A 17,828-nucleotide genomic window follows, 5' to 3' on the forward strand; every position below is an offset into this window, starting at 1 on the left:
GGCCCCAGGACTGGGAATACTTGGCCAATGCAAAAGAGGGACTCCATGGTTTTTGTTTTGTTTTGCTTTGTGCGTGTACTTTTTGCCTTGATTTTTGGCATTTTGTCACATCTTAAGAGTCCCATGTTTCTCGTGAGACACTGCATCTGAGATCGTGTCAACAGTAAGGATACTTGAGTAGATGGAGACAGGCGTGGTCAAGTACTTCCTACCCCAGGAGGAGGAGCAGAGGCACTTACATGGGCTGAGCAGACGCAGCTGTGACCTTGGGAACCAAAGGTAGAGGAAGTAAACAAGGGTGGGTAATGTTCAGAAAATGCTCCATCCTTCATAGATCCTGCGTATGCCCTTGGAGAGGAAAAGAACGCAGTTCAAAGCTGTACGGATGTAAATATTATGTTGAGAGCATTGACTAGGAGCTTCAATTTTGGAAATGATATTGTTGAGGACCTACTTGACATCGCTTCTCCTTTCCAACTCCCTGTAGAGCCTATATTTTGTTCAAGCATCCACTTCTTCGCCCACAGGGCCCTGAGGAAGGTGGCTTCTTCCCTGGTACAGGAGTATACTCCTGTTCGTAGAAGGTGCTGGGAAGAGGCCAATGAGACCTCTGGCCCCTATTTGGGAGTTTGGGAGAAGAGATTGTTTTGTCGAAAAATGAAATGAACCATTTATCTTTGGTGGTTTTCATGTCTGTATGTAATGACTAGAAGGTGATGCTGTAGTCATTGTTTGACCACAAAGAATTAAATCACCATTCAGCAGATAAATATGGCAGAGTTTAGCAATATACGTGAAGGTTTTGCCCTTGGTCTCTTGACTGATGCTTTTAAAAAATGCTGGGCCAACTTTTCAGAAAATATAGTAGTTATTTGGGGGGTGGATATAAGTCAGTCTATAAGGCTACATCTTCCTGTCCATCTATCCATCCATGTATCCACTCATCTGTGCACCTATGCAACCATGAATGCATATTTTCACCATGAATCAAATGCCTATAATGTTCTATGCATTTTGGTGAATGTTAAAAGTTATGGAAATAAATGAGAAGTAGTCCTTGCTCTTCCTACATGCATAGGCTGGATATGAAAAAGTAAACACTGGAAAATAACAACCTCTTGGTTGCCTTGGCAGTTCAGAGTAATGAGTTCTTATCTCCAGACCAGACTTAAGTAAGGACATAATAAAAATGAACAGAACGTGCTCATTCTGTGTTGTGAGCTGTAAACCTGCAGAAGCAAAGAGTAACAAGAAAAAAAGTAAAAAAATCACTGCAAACCGAGCTACAAATCCGTTCTGAGAGCAGGCTATTTGAAGATGTACTCTGTCAGAGGTGAAGCCCAGAGAAAAGTAAACTACAAAAGAGGTTAGATTATTTAGCTCCTAGTCGAAAAAGGAGGTGCACTTGAGCAGAAGGGTTAGAGGTCCACTAGAAGAATAGTCCTTGCTCCTAAGTTACAATAGTCTTGCTTCTACCAACAAGAGCCTTCCAATGAAATCAAAAAAGTGACCACCCTTACTGAAGTCTTCATGATTTCCTCTCTGGTTCTGATAGATAGAATCAGTTACATATTCCTTTCTGTCTAACTTGGTCCTAAATGTGCATTTGTTGTATAAACCTTTATTTAAACAGCTCTCTGTCACCTGTGTGTGCTCCAGTTTAGAGGATGAGATGAGGAAATGAATGCTAGACATCAGAGTTTACAAGCCATAAGGAAAAACAGATATAATAGTATTACAAAGAACCACACATCTAGGTAAAATTATTGAAGGATGGGGGAGTGGGGAAAGAGGTCAGCCATTAGCAGAAAACAGGTTATATTTCTATTGTAGGGTAAGTAATAAGGGTTTTCTGTCTGGAAAAATCTTCCAAGTAGAAAGAACCACAAAGACAGAGAGCCCCAGTCAAAATAGCTAAGGTTAGAGTCTCTAAGGTTAGAAGAAATCATGAAATGATAAGTAGGGCTAGCAGGAAACATTGAAGCAGAGCCTAGAGTGATGGGAGATGGGACAGCTTGTGAATCAGCAAAGGTCTCACTTGCCATTTTCAGGAGACTGAATGTTACTCATCCTACATTTATTGAGTTTCTGCCATACAATAATTGAGTGCTACATACAATAAATGAGGCATTGTGTCTTCTTGGGACAGAGTGTGTATCAATGGAGGGGACAGACATGGACATTCATAGAAGTGCTAAGATGTATAGAGCCTACCTGTGCTATCATTGTCCAGACTGTATCTTACAGCCCTCACAACACCCAGTGAAATAGAAACTGTTGAGTGGGCTTCCAAGACCTTATAGATAAAATGTAGCAGGGTCTGGGTTCAAACTTTGACTTGTTAGACTTCAAGACTACTATAACATGGAAATTTGAAACCTCAATGGAATGGTATTTAGCCCAAATTGGGGTCACAAAGACTTCCTTAGGGCGTTGATGCATGCAGTGTTCTAAAAATGAGTACATAAGGCGTTGAAAGTTGGCAGAAAGAACAGTTTGAGTAGGATGTGGAAGCTGGGAGCTAGCTGTTTGATGACTGTACTGGGTATTAGTTTAGCTGCTGCTGTGAGGCAAGAAAAAGCAGAGATGAGCCTGGAGCCAGAATCAGATCATGGATTGTCTTTGAAAGAGAAAGCTAGATACCGTCTATCCTAGCTTGTCTGATGGACGTCAGTTTAAATTCATCATCATTATTTCTCTAATACCTTGGTTGATGTTAAACACAGATGTCAATCCAAAGGAAGTAAGAGATAGTTTATTCTTACCTAATACAATTGAGTACGGCCTAGGAACATGGATTCCTGATTCCCTAAATGATGCACCCTGCTGCCATGAGATTGGCCATGTCAATTGTGTATAAGGCCACATAATATTATATATCTATAGTCATGTATCAATGTATTCACCAAAGACATTGCTGAGGATGCTGACTAGACAGGTTATAGCAGAGAGTAAGTGAGATAGACTGTGTAAGAGGCTTCAGATACTATCTCATGACATTCTTAGATATATTGGAAGTGAATAATCTGCTAATTTTATACACTGCAAATATTTTTATCTGATAGTTGAAAAGATGTTTAGATCAGATACAGGATGGGTGATAAATGGCTAATAAAAGGTATCAAAGATAGCCCCTGAAAGATGTCATTTTCTATGTAGAATAGTTCAACTCACTAGAATTAGCAATTCCTAGCCAGCCAGTCAACCCACAGAGTCTCCAGTATAGTTATGGCCTTTTCAGGAAACTTCAGTTCGAACTCTTTATCCTCACAATACATCTCCATGTTGAGATCACCGTCCATCTAGTCGCCAGACCTTGAGGGTTATCCTTGATGCCCCCCACCTTGTTCAATGAATCAGCACTCAAAGAGAATATGTTCTCTTTGAGACACATATCTAATCTGGTCCTGTCTCTATCCGCACTGTGACCTTTCTCCCAACAAGGCTGGCACAGATGTCCTGTACCTGGAATTCCACCCAGAAGTCACAGAAATCTGAAAAGAATTCAGACTTTCTATTCTATTTTGTATTCTCCGATGCCTTGGCTTACATTTCAGAAAAGCAGCCCAAGAACTTACTATGACTAGTGAGCTTCTGCCCTCCTCTCCAAGTTCTCCTCCCCATCTTATCCATTGTCCACTTGGATCTACTGTCCTCTCCTGGAAGGCCTTCAATTCCTTCTTGCCTGAAAGCCATAGTTCATACAGTAAGCTCCACCAGACATGGTCTGTTCAGGTCTTTATAAGACTTTTTCATTCTTTGAATTGCTGCTTCGATAACGCTTTATTTGGTCCTCCTGTCCCCCATCACCTCTCTCCAATTTGCTGTGTATATTTAATATGGTCATTTTCTTCAGAGTCCTCATGACAGGTCATCTCTATGTCTGTCTCTTCCCTTGGTCTGTATACTCAACAGAGGCAATAAGTACTTTGTTGCTTCTGTCCCCATTCAACCCCAAGTGACTATCCCAGAATAGCTACTGTCATTAGAAATGTAGTTGCCTTCTGTCAGATGTCTAAGAGCAGTTCCACCTACTAACAACTGAATCGCTAAGACAGTTAAGAGACTAAATGTGAACAGGAACATCACATATAAGACATGGGGAATAGGCTTTGCATTGGAAGGCATGGTGTATGGGGACTACTTTGGACAGTGACTGCCAGAGAGGGCATTGGTAAATGTTTGTCCAATAAATTAATATTAGCTAAATGATTTGTGAAGTCTTTAGATAAGCATTCCATTAATAACAGATAACATAGTGTCTGGGGGAAAGAAAAGCAATAGCCCACATACACATGGGTCATTCTCCTAAGCACGCTTTTCGTCTATGAAGGGAAAGCTCACCATGAGGTAATGTTTAATTTTTTTTTCAGCTGCCTTGTATTTATTCACTATCCAAATTGAAGCCAGGATTCATTTTGTTATAGAAGATGAACTCTGTCTGCCATAACATTTTGATAGGAGAGACACAGAGGTTGATTCAGTAGAGTAATCTAATAATACCAAGGAAAGTAAGAATGGGGCCTAAAGACAAACCAGAGACATTTTAGTCTCCGCAGAATATTACAATATGGGAAAGGGTGCATTTAAATACATACAGTTCAAGTAGCAGAGTGTCCGAGGCCAGCAGACTTGGTGTTCTGAGGGCAGCAGTGGGTCACTCTACTACACTAACATCCTTCTAGAAAACGTTTTATAGGACGTTCTTCACGCACAGCTGAAAGCACTGTGTGCTTGACTGTGCTGATTAGAAGCAAGCGCTAGGGCTTCACACTCTTGTCTCCCTATGCCAGTACTCAAAGTTATCCCTAGTTATCAGTCAACAAATATTTATTGACTACTTGCTATGTGCCAGACAGTGTTAATTAAAGTTTGCTCTCTCTTGTCATGTTAAAACACTCAGCTTCTGTCTTTGTTTGCCTTATAATTAGGGAGAGACTCCTTTTCTTAAAAAAAAAAATGAAAAGAAAAGAAAGAGAATTTTAGTTTTCAATTCCTCCTGACTTTCCATGGAGGGAGGGAATTCTTAGGGCCCAACTTTTGAGTAAGTGACCTTCATTCTCCAGCAACTATGAAGATTTCCTCCAGAGTGAGGAAAGATCACTATCATCTGCTTACTGTTTTCCTGACCAACCATAACTTCCCTGAATGCAATTTCTTCCCCTTAAGCATTTTACAAAGTAGGTGGATTACTTCTTATCACATATATATGAGGATATTTAAAATATCTACCCAAAATGTGTGTAATTGCCTCTTGCTGCCTCATTTTGCAGACACTTTTATTGGTAGCTCGGCGGACAAGTAGCTTATCTCCTGGAGAGATGTGCTGGAAACTGTTCAGAATATTTGGGGCAAATGCAAATCTAATGATCTATTCTGAGATAAGAATGAACAATATATAATAATGACTCATATTTTTCTTTAAAAATGAAATTTATTAAGCTATACTTGCACACAGCACAAGCACTCATTTCATGTGTGCAAACTAGATGGATGTTAGGAAGTACATATCTAATTTAATGCCATCATAATAAACAGAGCCTTATAGGCTCAAGAGTTTCCATGGTTCCCTATGCAGTGAGCTCCTCGTCTCTAGTTCAGAACAACCACTGACTGGGACTGCGTTTCTAACTTTATGCAAATTGCTATCTAGAGTACAAGAAAAGAGACAGTTCCAGTTGTGTGACAAAATTTATCCTAGGGAGATGTGACATACACCCCATAACACAACAAACACCACCAAAATCTAACATGGTGAACTAATGAGATTTATTGGGGTTACTTACAGAGCATGGCTAAGGGGTTACTTACAAAAGCACATGTCTCAAAGGCAGCTGTATCAACAAAGCCCACCCCAGCACGGATACCAGCTCACAAAAGCTGGGAACCTAGAACACACTGTACAGCCTACAGGCAGCTCAACAGATTTGCAAGTGTCCTTTCCAAGCGACTTGGTTGGTCGAAATCTCTTCTATACCACTCAGCTGCTTTCTGCTTCTTCTAGGCAGCTGGTCCTCTCTCAAGAGTCTTGTTTGCTGCTTGGTTCTCTTCCAGCTGATGGGACTCTCAGATTTTATTCCTTATTCCAGCAGGGAAGGTTCTGGTGAATCTAGTCAGCTTTAGGGACTTCCTGAAGCTATTTTTGTGTTGTTTACTTTCCTGTTTAAGGAGCTTCTGCAGTATAGAGTGTTTCAATCTCAGAGGAAACTGTGACACAACACATGTTTTAAATTTATAGCATGATAATTAAAGATATAATCACAGGAGACACTGACCAACAAGGAGCTGTACACATGAATGAAGGGTATGCCCAGAGGCCTGTCAGTGGTGGGTAGAAGCAAGGCTGGGTCTTGTTCATACGTTATTTCAAATTGTGCTTTTTGCTTTCCCACCCATAAAATGGTGAGTGTCACTATCTGGCCTCCGGAAGCTCTTCTGACACCATAGCCTTCATTTTGCATCTGACTGTGGTTTCTCTCGTGTTGAGGTTCAAGTTGTGTGAAACTCTGTACTCTAATATCTGTCTGTGCTGACATACATTTAAGTTAAAATGTCAATATGAAGCACCTTAAATTCTCCTCACAGAAGCAATCCTTATGTTACTTCAATGTATTTACATAATTTGAAATTGCAGGAACTGCCTTTGGTTCAGTTTTGAGAAATATGTTGATTGATGTTTTCCCAGCCAGGAAGTCAATCCAAGATGCTCTTTGGAACTATTTTGGACCATATCAGTGGTCCTCATCCTCCCTGCTGGTCAGGCACTCTTATGCTTGCAGTTAGGTGTCCAGAAAGTTACACTCTTCTGCAAAGAGTGAGCTAAGCAAAAACACCAGAGGAGAAGCCTCTACAATGGCTTCAATTACAAGAAGAGCAAAATGCCATCTCTAGATAGAAATGAAGAACTGAGTACTTTTTCTAAGCATCCCACACCTATGATTTTCAGAGCTGTTTATTTCCCTTCAACAGGCAGTACTTCTTGATCGTTAACAAGCTAGACTTTTTCAGTAGGGCTCATGTGAAAATGCAAATCTTAGTCTGAGTTAGGGCATGTGCCAGGCAGATGAGGTGGCCAGAGAACACACCTGCAGGGGCTCAGTGCAGGGGGTGGGGGTGTTGGGTTGTGTCAGTGGGGTTGTGGGGTTGTTGGTTTGTGGGACGTGGGGTGGGGTGCAAGGGTGTGAAACTCGGATAACACAACCATTGAGTACTCTTTCAAGTTCTTTATATGTCTAGAAATCTCAACCTGCTCAGGGAACAGGCCTCCTGTGACTTCAACCCTGTGTAACTTAGTGCTCTGAGTTCCTGCAAATGCCATTGAAAAGTACATTTGTTAAACAGGGCAAGCAACCCAGTCACCCAGCCTTCCTGCTGGAAAACCTGTTGTCCTTCAAATTAACATGAAAAATGTGAAAATCACTCCTGCCCCAAGTCCTTGGGGATCCATATGCCAGCTGTCCCTGTTCTACCCATCACTACTATAGCCTCTGAAAGGACACAAACTCAAGGTACTACGGCTTGGTTTCTTCCATATGGCTTTAGCGTTCAACATCCAACTTTTCACATACAGGGGTAAGAACAAAGTTTTGTTCTGACCTTGCCTTTCAACAAGTTATTTTTTTTTCAACTTTCTCCCCTGTTTATTGGTTTGTTGATTTCTAAAAGCAATCTTTGTTCCATCAATCACACACCCGGGGAGACATATTATTTTTATCACCTAAGGAAGGCAGATGCTGAAACTTGGAGCAGATTTATGTGTCGTTGGGTTTATTTATCTGTAGGGTATCTGAACTAAATCAGCCTGTTGGGTTGACTAGGCAGGAGGGATGTGGAGAGGAGGCATAGCGCTGTAGTCAGGAGGCTGAGGGGAGGAATTACAGCCTGCAGGTTATGTGGAAAGGTGAGTCTAAGACGGCATTAGCAATGGCTGGGACTGGTGATCTGGGATACAGATTGGATAGAAACTCATTTTAAATGAAATGGACAGTTAGGAGACGAGGCCAGATCATGGGTGTCCTGAGCCCTACGCACTCTTGGCGAATATTAAAATTGCAATTATCCGAAATAATTGAGCCTTCGGAATAGAGAATGGGTAAATAGAAAGAACTTGGTCTTTGAAAAAGTAGTACTGAGACCAATTAGTGGCCACTAAAGCTAAAACTGGCTAAGAATAAAAAGGGGAGAAGAAATTGGGGAATGAGAAGAAAAATGTCACCAGGAAAGAGAAGCAGCAGAAAATAACCATCCCGGCTCTTAAGGCAGCAGGCTTTTAGCCTTCGTAGTCTGAGAAGGAAGGCTGTAGCACACTGAATTCTGCAGATTTAGTGAGACTGACAAGCCTTGCCTTGGGTACCGTGGCTTATCCCTGTGGGACCTATCTATGACTGAGTTTAATCTGCCAGAAAACTTGCTGGATTAAGACACAACTGTAACCTAAGGGCCCCTCCTCTATGCCCCTCAAATTCTTTAATACTTGGCGTGATAGTTAGGATGACTGAACCCAGAACTTCCCAAATTCTAGGCAATTATTCTACCATGGAGCAGCATCCCAGCCCTGGTTTCTTTTTAAAGATTTATTTTATTTTTATGTATGCATATGCATGTCTCTCTCAGTGCTACAAGCTATTTGAGCTGTTCATCATTGGTGCTATGAACTGAACTCTGGTTTTCCGAATGAGCAGCCAATGCTCCTAACCACTGAGGCTTCTTCCAGCCCCAGCCCTTGATTTTTGGAGACAAAACTCTTCCTATGTTATCCAGGCTGACTTCAAACTCAAGATCTCCTGCCCCTACCTTCTGGATGATTAGAGTTGTTGGTCTGTGACCCACTTTCTCCCCTGCCTATCTTTTTTGTTCACTTGAAAGCATTTTATTTTAAAAAAGAGTTTCTTAAAGGACACCTTAAAACAGCACTTTTATTTTATGCTCTGACTTGTCAGTCAGATTGCCAAAATGCAAAAGCAGACCTTAACTTAAAAAAATAGCATTGAACTAAGCTCAGTGGTTCTTCCTTGCACTTGCCTGGCATGTGCTAAGCCCTAGTCTGGAGCCCGTCTTCCTCAAATAAAACCGACCTGTTTGAATGAATAATTCCTGAAGCTTGATGCATATTTCAGGAGGGAGTTCCCCATTTCTCTCCTTCAGCGGGTTCACCTCAGTTCTTCCTTTCCCCTTTCTCCTTGTCTACTGCTGATCACCATTGCCTTTTGCTCTACCTAGAATATGCCCATAGCTAGTGTGAAAATCTGAAGCCCTGGTTGCTATAGGAGGAAGGCTCTAGAGGGACAGTCCCCACCTACTGCAGAATGCCTCAAAGGGTTCATTACCTGGGCTCACCCCCAGGGTCTGCTTCTTACTGTGTTTTTCTCACCATCTTCTCCAGAGCGTCTCCCCCACAGCTGTTCCTGTGCCTACATCACATGACGTGAATGGCTGGGAAGTATTCATTTTGACCATGGCAGAAAAAAGATGGAGATGAATGTTCCCAAGAGAGTTCCCTCTCTGCTCACATGAGATGGCTTTGGCTTGGCTCTTTTCTGTATATCCCTCTTGTACGCTGTGAGGACCTGAAATTGCAAGAGACGAAGCAAAGGGTCTGTAGGAAATTTACTGGGCATATAGAGAGGCACAAGGGTCACAACCTGGTGTTCTGGACCTCATTTAAGTAAGAGAAGGCATAAGGAAAATGCCTCATCCTGTAGGTAGAAAGTCTTCAGTTAGTTCTTCCTCAATCTAGGAAGCCAGATTTCACTTCCTGTCTCTCTGCCTTCCTAAAATGGACCAGGAGAACAGAGCTGGGTGTGAACGGCCTTCTCCATGCTTTGCCAATTCTTTAATAAAGGCTGACTGAGTGGAGGTGGGTTCAGCTGAGCTGGGGGAGATGCGTGGAAAGCAGGGGTAGCAGAAGAGGAACAGCTCTGACTCTTTGCAGTTACACGGGGAGTCTAGGGTGCAGGGAGACCTACAGAAGTGTAAGGTGTTTTATATGGGCAGGAGTCTTCTTTACTGATAGCTCTGTGTGTCTGGGTTGAAGGAAGAAATAAATCCACACCTGTCTACTTGCTCTTTTCTCAGCAAACCAAGCCAGAGGCACTGACAGCCAACTACATCCTCCTCAGGTGGCCCGAGTCTCACAGCACCAGTCCTGACTCCGAGTGCCAGGAAAAGAACCAGAGAGAAAAGCCCTGGCTCTACACGAAAATCTGTTTTGATTTTTCAAATTGCTGGTCACATCTATAGCCATATCCAACCTTTTAAATGTTTGCCTCAGGAGTCAGGGAATAAGTTGTGTGATCTGTCATATCTATCTATCTATCTATCTATCTATCTATCTATCTATCTATCTATCTATCTATCTATCTATCTCTCCATCTATCTATCTCTCCATCTATCTATCTATCTATCTATCTATCTATCTATCTATCTATCTATCTATCTATCTATCTATCTATCTATCCATCTATCTCTCCATCTATCTATCTCTCCATCTATCTATCTATCTATCTATCTATCTATCTATCTATCTATCTATCTATCTATCTATCTATCTCTCCATCTATCTATCTATCTAACAATCTAGCTACCTACCTACATACCTACTTTTCTATGTGGCTGTATAGAATCTATCCATCAATCACCTACACATATAAACATACTCCTATCTCATATGATTTATCTCAACTATGTACTACCTTATTTAATATATGATCTATTATACATACTGCAATAGCTTTAGTTTGCTGTATGTATGCATATATTTATATATTTTTTCTTACTTTTATGTATAAAATTGTGTGTGTGTGTGTGTGTGTGTGTGTGTGTGTGTGTGTGTGTGTGTGTGTGTAGGGAGTAGGGTATGAACTGAACTCTGGTTTTCTGAATGAGCAGCCAATGCTCCTAACCACTGAGGCTTCTTCCAGCCCCAGCCCTTGATTTTTGCAGACAAAAATCTTCTTATGTTATCCAGGCTGAATTCAAACTCAAGATTAGCCCAACTCATCATTTAGCCCAAATGGTCTCAAATTCATCTCCTTCTGCCTCATTTTCCCAAATGCTGGAGTTAGAGGCAATTATACATTATATATATGATATAATGAATATATATTCATACATATGTATTTGTTTTGTTATATGTTATCTGAATCTTCACAAATATCACTTAGACTCAACATAGTATATTCATTTGCAAGTCTTTAAAAACTTCTGCCCACCACTATGGTGAGGAATTAATTATAACCAAGTGATGGAGAAGCAGCAGGCTCACTATTGGATGGAGTGGTTATTGAGTGTGAACACCAACATAGAAACTGTTTCCAGTGCAAAGCTTGGGGACTGGGATCCATGCGAAGAAGTCCTGGAAAGCTGACGTCTATGCAGATGGGCAGCAAGGACACCATTGCCAGTCTGTCATGCAGATTGGTGACAGAAGGCTAAAGGCTGATGATGTAGTCATTTCAGGTGTCCCCCAAATGGAACCCCTTGATAAAGGCTGGGTCCTCAAAACAAACTTTAAAGGACATAGGTTCCAGTGCAAAGTTGTTATGTTACTGGAGGCCTGCAGTTGAAGGGGTTTATGGGACTTTGGTTGACTTTTCACTCCCTTCACCCTCTGAGCATAATGTGTTTATCAGCGTTTCTCTACCACATGGTCTATCCATGATGTTCCATCTAGCCACAGTCCTAAGTACAGTGGCACCAACTCACAACGGAAATCTCTGAAGGTGGTAACCAATCAAACGTCTCTCATAGTTTTCTACTAGTGTATCATTGCATGTATTTATAATAGTCACATACGATTGACTATCATAGGCAGTCTCCATGTGGGAAGCCTAGAGAGCCCACACTATACAAAATACAGATAATCCAATCATGCTGTTATATTGCATTTTTCCTTGGAAAATGTGGGGGTAAAAGGATAGATATTTCACATGGCTTTGCATGGTATCTCTGAACTGAAACCTGAAGGGCATAGGACTATTTCAGGTGCATTCAGAAGAATCATAGAGGCAGAAAATATCCCCACGATGGAAAAGGAGGCGTAAAGGAAGTAAATCGTGCCGTTCCATTAGCTCTGCATGTTATTCAACAGGAATAGCTTGGCATATCTGCACATGTCCTGCATCCACAGGACGGTATTGCTACCCTCACTGAGTAGAGGAATCTCATGTTTTAAGGAGCCGTGTCATTCTGGGTCAAACTGCCTCTAAACGGCAGTGCTGATAGCTGGACTCAGCCTTTCTAATAGGCTCTTCTCTTTACATTCAACTGACATGTAGAAAGGTATTTAATTTATGGTAATTAAAAATAGTTTTTCTTGGGTTGGGGATTTAGCTCAGTGGTAGAGCGCTTGCCTAGGAAGCGCAAGGCCCTGGGTTCGGTCCCCAGCTCCGAAAAAAAGAACCAAAAAAAAAATAGTTTATCTTTAATGATGTGTGCATGTGTGTGTATGAATGCATGTATGTGAATGCATATGTGCATACTTGTGTGTATGCTTGTGTGGGTGTGAGCACTTGTGTACGTGTGTGTGAGAGAGAGAGAGAGAGAGAGAGAGACAGAGACAGAGAGACAGAGAGACAGAGACAGAGAGACAGAGAGAGATGAAGGTCAAAAGAAGAAGGATTTGGATTTCCTGAAGTTAGATCACAGGTGATTGTGGGCTACCTGACATGAATGCTGTCACCCAAAATCTGGTCCTCTCTAAGAGCAGCAAGCACTCCTACCTGCTGAGCCATCTCTCCAGATGCTCTTGTTAATTTTTGATGAAAGGAAAAAAGAAAGCTTAAATACAGTTCACCTGTATTCACCTGCAGACGTCACTCTGAGATCCTACAGAGGGTACCATCAAAGGTTCTAGGACTAACAGAAAAAATCAACCTCTATCAGTCAGGTGGGAAGGCTCTAAAAGGTACTAGCATCCAGGAATTTTGTTTTATGATGGAGGTGAGAGGTGTTAAGACCCCAGGGCACAGCTGTGTCTGACCTAGTCTCTCTAGGCCTGCGCCTTTAATTCAAATCCTTTGCTAACAAAGGCAGAAATGTTCTCTCTGTGAGGATGGTGTTGGTGTTACAGGTACTGTATCAACAAAGGCATGAAAGAATTATGCAAGGAGAACATTTTCCCCTGAGTTCTGTCTCAAGATCTTATGTGCAGGACAAGAAAAAAAATATATATCAGAAGAATAGAAAGAGGGATGTATGTAAACAGCCAACCAAGCCTGTAGGAGAGCAAGTTTACATATCCAAAGACTGCAAGAGGGCATGGGTTATTTCAGTCCTGTGTTCTCTCTCAGTGTTGGTTTTCTTGCCTCTTACTGTTTTCAAATCAGAGGTTCCAAAGCACCAGTTCCTAAGATACAGCTAATGTTGAGTCTCTCCCTCCCCTCCCCATCCTTCCCCCTCCCTTACCTCTCCCCCTCCCCCACCGCTTCAATAGTTCTTTTTTCTCCCATTCAACTTCTTCACAACCCAGTTGACTTTCATCTTTTGTGGAAGGAACTTTTTTTTTCACATTTAGTATCTGTGAATGTGGCTTTATTTGGAAGCAGAATTGTAAATGTAGCCAGTAGGCATCAATTATCGTCCACATAGCATTACCACAAAGAACAGGAGAATGAACTTCCAGAGAAACAAGTTTTTGACAGATCACAAGTAAGTTTCAGTGGGCAGAGAAGTACATGCATAATTCCAGCAATAGGGAAGCTATGAGGAGAAGATCACAGCATCATTGATGCCAGCCTGAGCTGCATAGTGAGTTTGAGGTTATCTAACTAGATATCTGGCTATTCGGGTTTGACATTAAGAGCTGTAATCCTGGCACTTGGGACACTGAGGCATAAGAGAAACCGTATCTCAAAAACCATGGTGCAGTATGTCTTATCCCAGGAGCTCAGAGGTAGAGGAAAGCCTGTTGAGTTCAGAACCTCATCTACATATGGAATGTGGAAGGAATTTTTAATCACCAACTGAATGCTTTCTTCTGTTGCCCTTGGACACCATCACCTGCTCAATTTTTGGCACTTGAGAGAAAGACGCATCTACATTTTGAAGCACAGATCTACTAATCCTGTGGCTGTTGGTAAAACTCTTCATTTTTTCCTCCCCCTATCTGTGAGTGAACAAGGACACCCTGCAGCAGAAAATATTCTCTTAATGAACTTGCATCTACCCTCAGTCCCAGTGATGTAGCGCTCCAAAATGGAGAAGCGAGGTGACTGCTAAACATGCTTTACTGGAAGCAAAGCACTGTTCCAATAAATAAATAGTTCAAACTAATATATCAGAATTCACAGACACAAATGCAAATGGAGCCAAGGCAGTAAGAGTAGCTTATACCGCCACAAGCATGGCAAGGGTCCCAGGAAAAGCATGCAGACAGCCTCAGCTCTGGTGATTTCCAGGAAGAAACAGCAGCCCAGAATGGCCTCAATTGTATTTTCCAACAGAAGTTCACAGTTTGACTTTTTACACGTAACGTTTTTATCATTAGTCAATGATTCTGAAGAAAAAAAATTAAGTATCTCTTCCCGCTCTCAGCTGCCAGTTTACAACTTCTAGTAGGAAGGGAGGGAGGGAGGGAGGGAGGGAGGGGGAGAGAGAGAGAGAGAGAGAGAGAGAGAGAGAGAGAGAGAGAGAGAGAGAGAGAAGCTCTAAGATAGCAGTGCTATTCAGTAGGAGATGGAAAGCCCATGTGTAGTTCAGGGCCTTGCTACAGTGTGCTCCAATACCCAGCAGCATTGGTGTTGGTCTCTGTCAGAGTCCAGGACCTCAGGCCTTACCCAGTGTTTCTTGCCTCACAGGACATGAATTGTCAAGAGCCCTAAGTGATCAGTCTGCACATTGGGCTTATGATGATAATGATTCCTGCATGAATGGAGTGTAGGAACATGCCTAATGTCCCGTGACATGCTATCCTGCAAGGGCAGGGGGATCCCCCCAGAGCCCTTAAGCTCGCAAAGCAATTGACTCTCAGCCCCTGTGGTCCCCCCGACTGTCTTCACTCTACTGTAACCCATCTCTTGCTTCCCTTCTTTACTCTATTCCAGCTCCCATTAGTCAGTGAGTATGGAGCTGAGGTCTTCCAGCAAACAACAGAGGAGCTAAGGGAAGGACAGAGCTTTAATGACTAATGCTCTTGCTGATGCCTCGGGTTTCCTTTGCCTGCTGTGCCTGCCTTAGCCTTACTCACCAGCTTGCTTCTTTGTCTATAGCTGTGGCTGTTAATATTCATTTGTTTGCTGCTTGGTTTAGCCTCAGTCCTTTGTCCATCATGATCAGAATTAGAGCCCCAGTCTGGGATGATTCTCTTGGCTCAGTGGAACATCTTTTGAGGATCCTTTATCCTTTTACCTCTCATACACTCCTGTCTAGTCTAGTAAATAGTTATTATATTACTTAAGCAGCAGTCATGATAGAAAAATGGTATGTCCATATTCACCATACATGTATGATTTTTTTCCCAGCCATTTTCTCTTATTGGTTGAATATACAGATACAAAAACCAGAGATATAGAGGAGCAATTGTGTGTGTGTGTGTGTGTGTGTGTGTGTGTGTGTGTGTGTGTGTGTGTGTCTGTTTCCCTAAGATGTATTGACATTTAAGTCCAAAAGTAGAAACGTAATTTCTTTTGAAAATAGCTCAAGGTAACACTTCTGTCAAAACCAGCCAAGTTGCTATGGACTGTGATGACTGTATTCAGTGTGACAGAAAACAACCTATTTGTTTGGGTACACACCTTACATTTTGAAGACCTATTTAATTGAAAGTAGCCTCTTTGAAAATAATATCTCTAGAAAATGTGTCAATTTTCCTCCCCTAGCTTTACTATGACAATGGGGAGATGGGTTGGGGGGTGGGGAATTCTGGTGCTTTTACTTCTTGGCTTAGCAACGTGAGAATTCTATATTTATAATGGCCTTGTCACTCCAGGGCACTGTCACTGCTGCCTCTGTCTCCATATTCATCAGCCCTTTCCTTTCCAAACTATCACTCCCTTGATTAGGTGAAAAGCTACTAAGCACCTATGTGTAAGTGACCCTGAGTTCTCCTCAAAGCCAGAAAGAGCCCTGTGGATAAATGTGACAGAAAGATCACTAGACTTCGTGAGAAGATCATTTGGGAAAGCTAGATGTATAGCTCCCAGTCTCCGGGAACTATTCTTGTCTGTTTCCATTGCTGTGATAAACATTGTGACCAAAAGCAACTTGAAGAGGAGAAGTTTTATTTCACCTTAAAACTTACAGTCTGTCACCGAGGGAAAACTGAAGCAGGAACCAAGGGAAAGAAACTAGAGGTGGGAACTAAAACAGAGAACACAGAGGAACAGACTTAATAGCTTACTCTCATGACTTGCTCATTTGGCTTCATTATAAAGCCCAGTATCACCCATCAATGGGAGGCAGCACCCCCCCCCCCAGTAGGTTGATCCCTCTCACATTAACCATTAATCAAAATAATGCCCCATAGACCTGAATACAGGTCGTTGTGATGGAGGTATTCTCTCAGCTGAGGTTCCCTTTTCCATATAAATCTGGCTTGTGTAATCATCAACTAACAAAGAAGCAAACAAAGACCCAACCGTGCCATGGAGTTAAACAAGTTGCATGAATGTTATCTTCATTTCCTGCGGAGACAGGCGTTCAGCACAGATGAATCTACTGTCTACTTCTATCCCCATTGTGCTTTCCGACTGAGCACTCGGGAAGGCTACCATGAGGTTAGCAAAAGGAATGGTGGCTAACAAAGTCAATAGCCTGCATTTGGTTTTCAATCTAATGAAGTTTGTGTTTATTTTGCTTTAATAAGCAAACCTAGGAAATTTTACCAATGACAGGATTTTCTGTTTCCCTGTCTTTGTTCCTTGCTTTTATTTTCCTTCAGGCTTTTATAAAAATACAAACTTTCACAGTTTGAAGACACATTAAAAGTCATTTATCCCACCTCTTTATTTGGCTCCCCCAAGTGTAACTGTACATTTCTGTAGAATAGCCCGGTGCCCAGTTTGTAGAACAATTAAGGGCCACTTCAATTTCTCTATGGAAAGAAGCTCCTACCATCTCTCACGGTACTCCAAACTAATTGGACTTTCTTGACCTTCTATTCTGTGGCTGACTGAACTAACTAGGCTCCTTGTCACTCCCTGGCAAGCCTGCTTTTGTCTCTTTGCTGGTGTCCTTGCTCAGTTTTTTCAGGAAGAGGCAAGACTTGAGGTGGTGGCGTGGGGAGCCACGCTCATTTTGATGGATGTTTGCCACAAGATTATCCCCTCCTCTCAAGAGCCAATATACAGTCAGTTGAAAGAGTCCTCTTCCCAGTTAGGTCTTGGCAACTTTAGAGAGTAAGTGAAGACACAAACATACCTCATAGAAAACAGCTACCCAATGACATCTCTTGGCACATTCCGAAACAGAGTCTCCTTTCTTGGAGAGAGAGAATGCTAAACAGTTGTTTTTGTGCATTCCAGAAAAAATGACAACTGAAAACACGAAAATAAAGGCTTGGACCATTCAACAGGGGTTGCTGATCAACCACACAGAACAGAGGATTGTTATAGTGTTTGTCATACAACAAGGACAGCAAGAAGACATGAGTAGCTGCCTATGGTCAAGAACCAAGGTTTCCTAATACCAGTCTGTTCTTTCTGTTATCCCAGTATACTGTCCATTATCTTCCCTTCATTTTGTGCATCTGGCCATCTAGTGTTGGGCAAATAAATATTGGGTACCGAATTTAAAATATATTTTATGTAAACAGTTGTTTTTTACCTTTTTCTTAAAACTTTGGGGTTTTTTTTTCTTATGTTTTGTTTTACAAAGGAAATACATCAACATGT

The 17,828-nt window shown here is 41.8% G+C and overlaps 1 protein-coding gene and 1 long non-coding RNA gene across 5 annotated transcripts in view; one reads left to right on the forward strand and one right to left on the reverse strand.

Moving 5' to 3' along the window:
* The window catches only part of Slc9a9 (solute carrier family 9 member A9), a 563,666-nt gene that overhangs the window by 103,921 nt on the left and 441,917 nt on the right, over positions 1-17,828 (forward strand). The window lies entirely within an intron of this gene.
* Positions 1-17,828, reverse strand: part of LOC134480215 (uncharacterized) — a 66,264-nt gene that overhangs the window by 14,632 nt on the left and 33,804 nt on the right. For 2 of the 3 annotated variants that reach the window (XR_010054449.1, XR_010054451.1), the window contains exons 2-3: positions 9,327-9,566; positions 240-348 (exon numbers count right to left, since the gene is read on the reverse strand). This is a non-coding gene — a long non-coding RNA (uncharacterized LOC134480215). The remainder of the gene's footprint in view (positions 1-239; positions 349-9,326; positions 9,567-17,828) is intronic. The other variant, XR_010054450.1, reaches the window with a different exon arrangement.

Source organism: Rattus norvegicus, chromosome 8 (assembly GCF_036323735.1).
Source record: "Rattus norvegicus strain BN/NHsdMcwi chromosome 8, GRCr8, whole genome shotgun sequence".
NCBI classification, from domain to species: domain Eukaryota; kingdom Metazoa; phylum Chordata; class Mammalia; order Rodentia; family Muridae; genus Rattus; species Rattus norvegicus.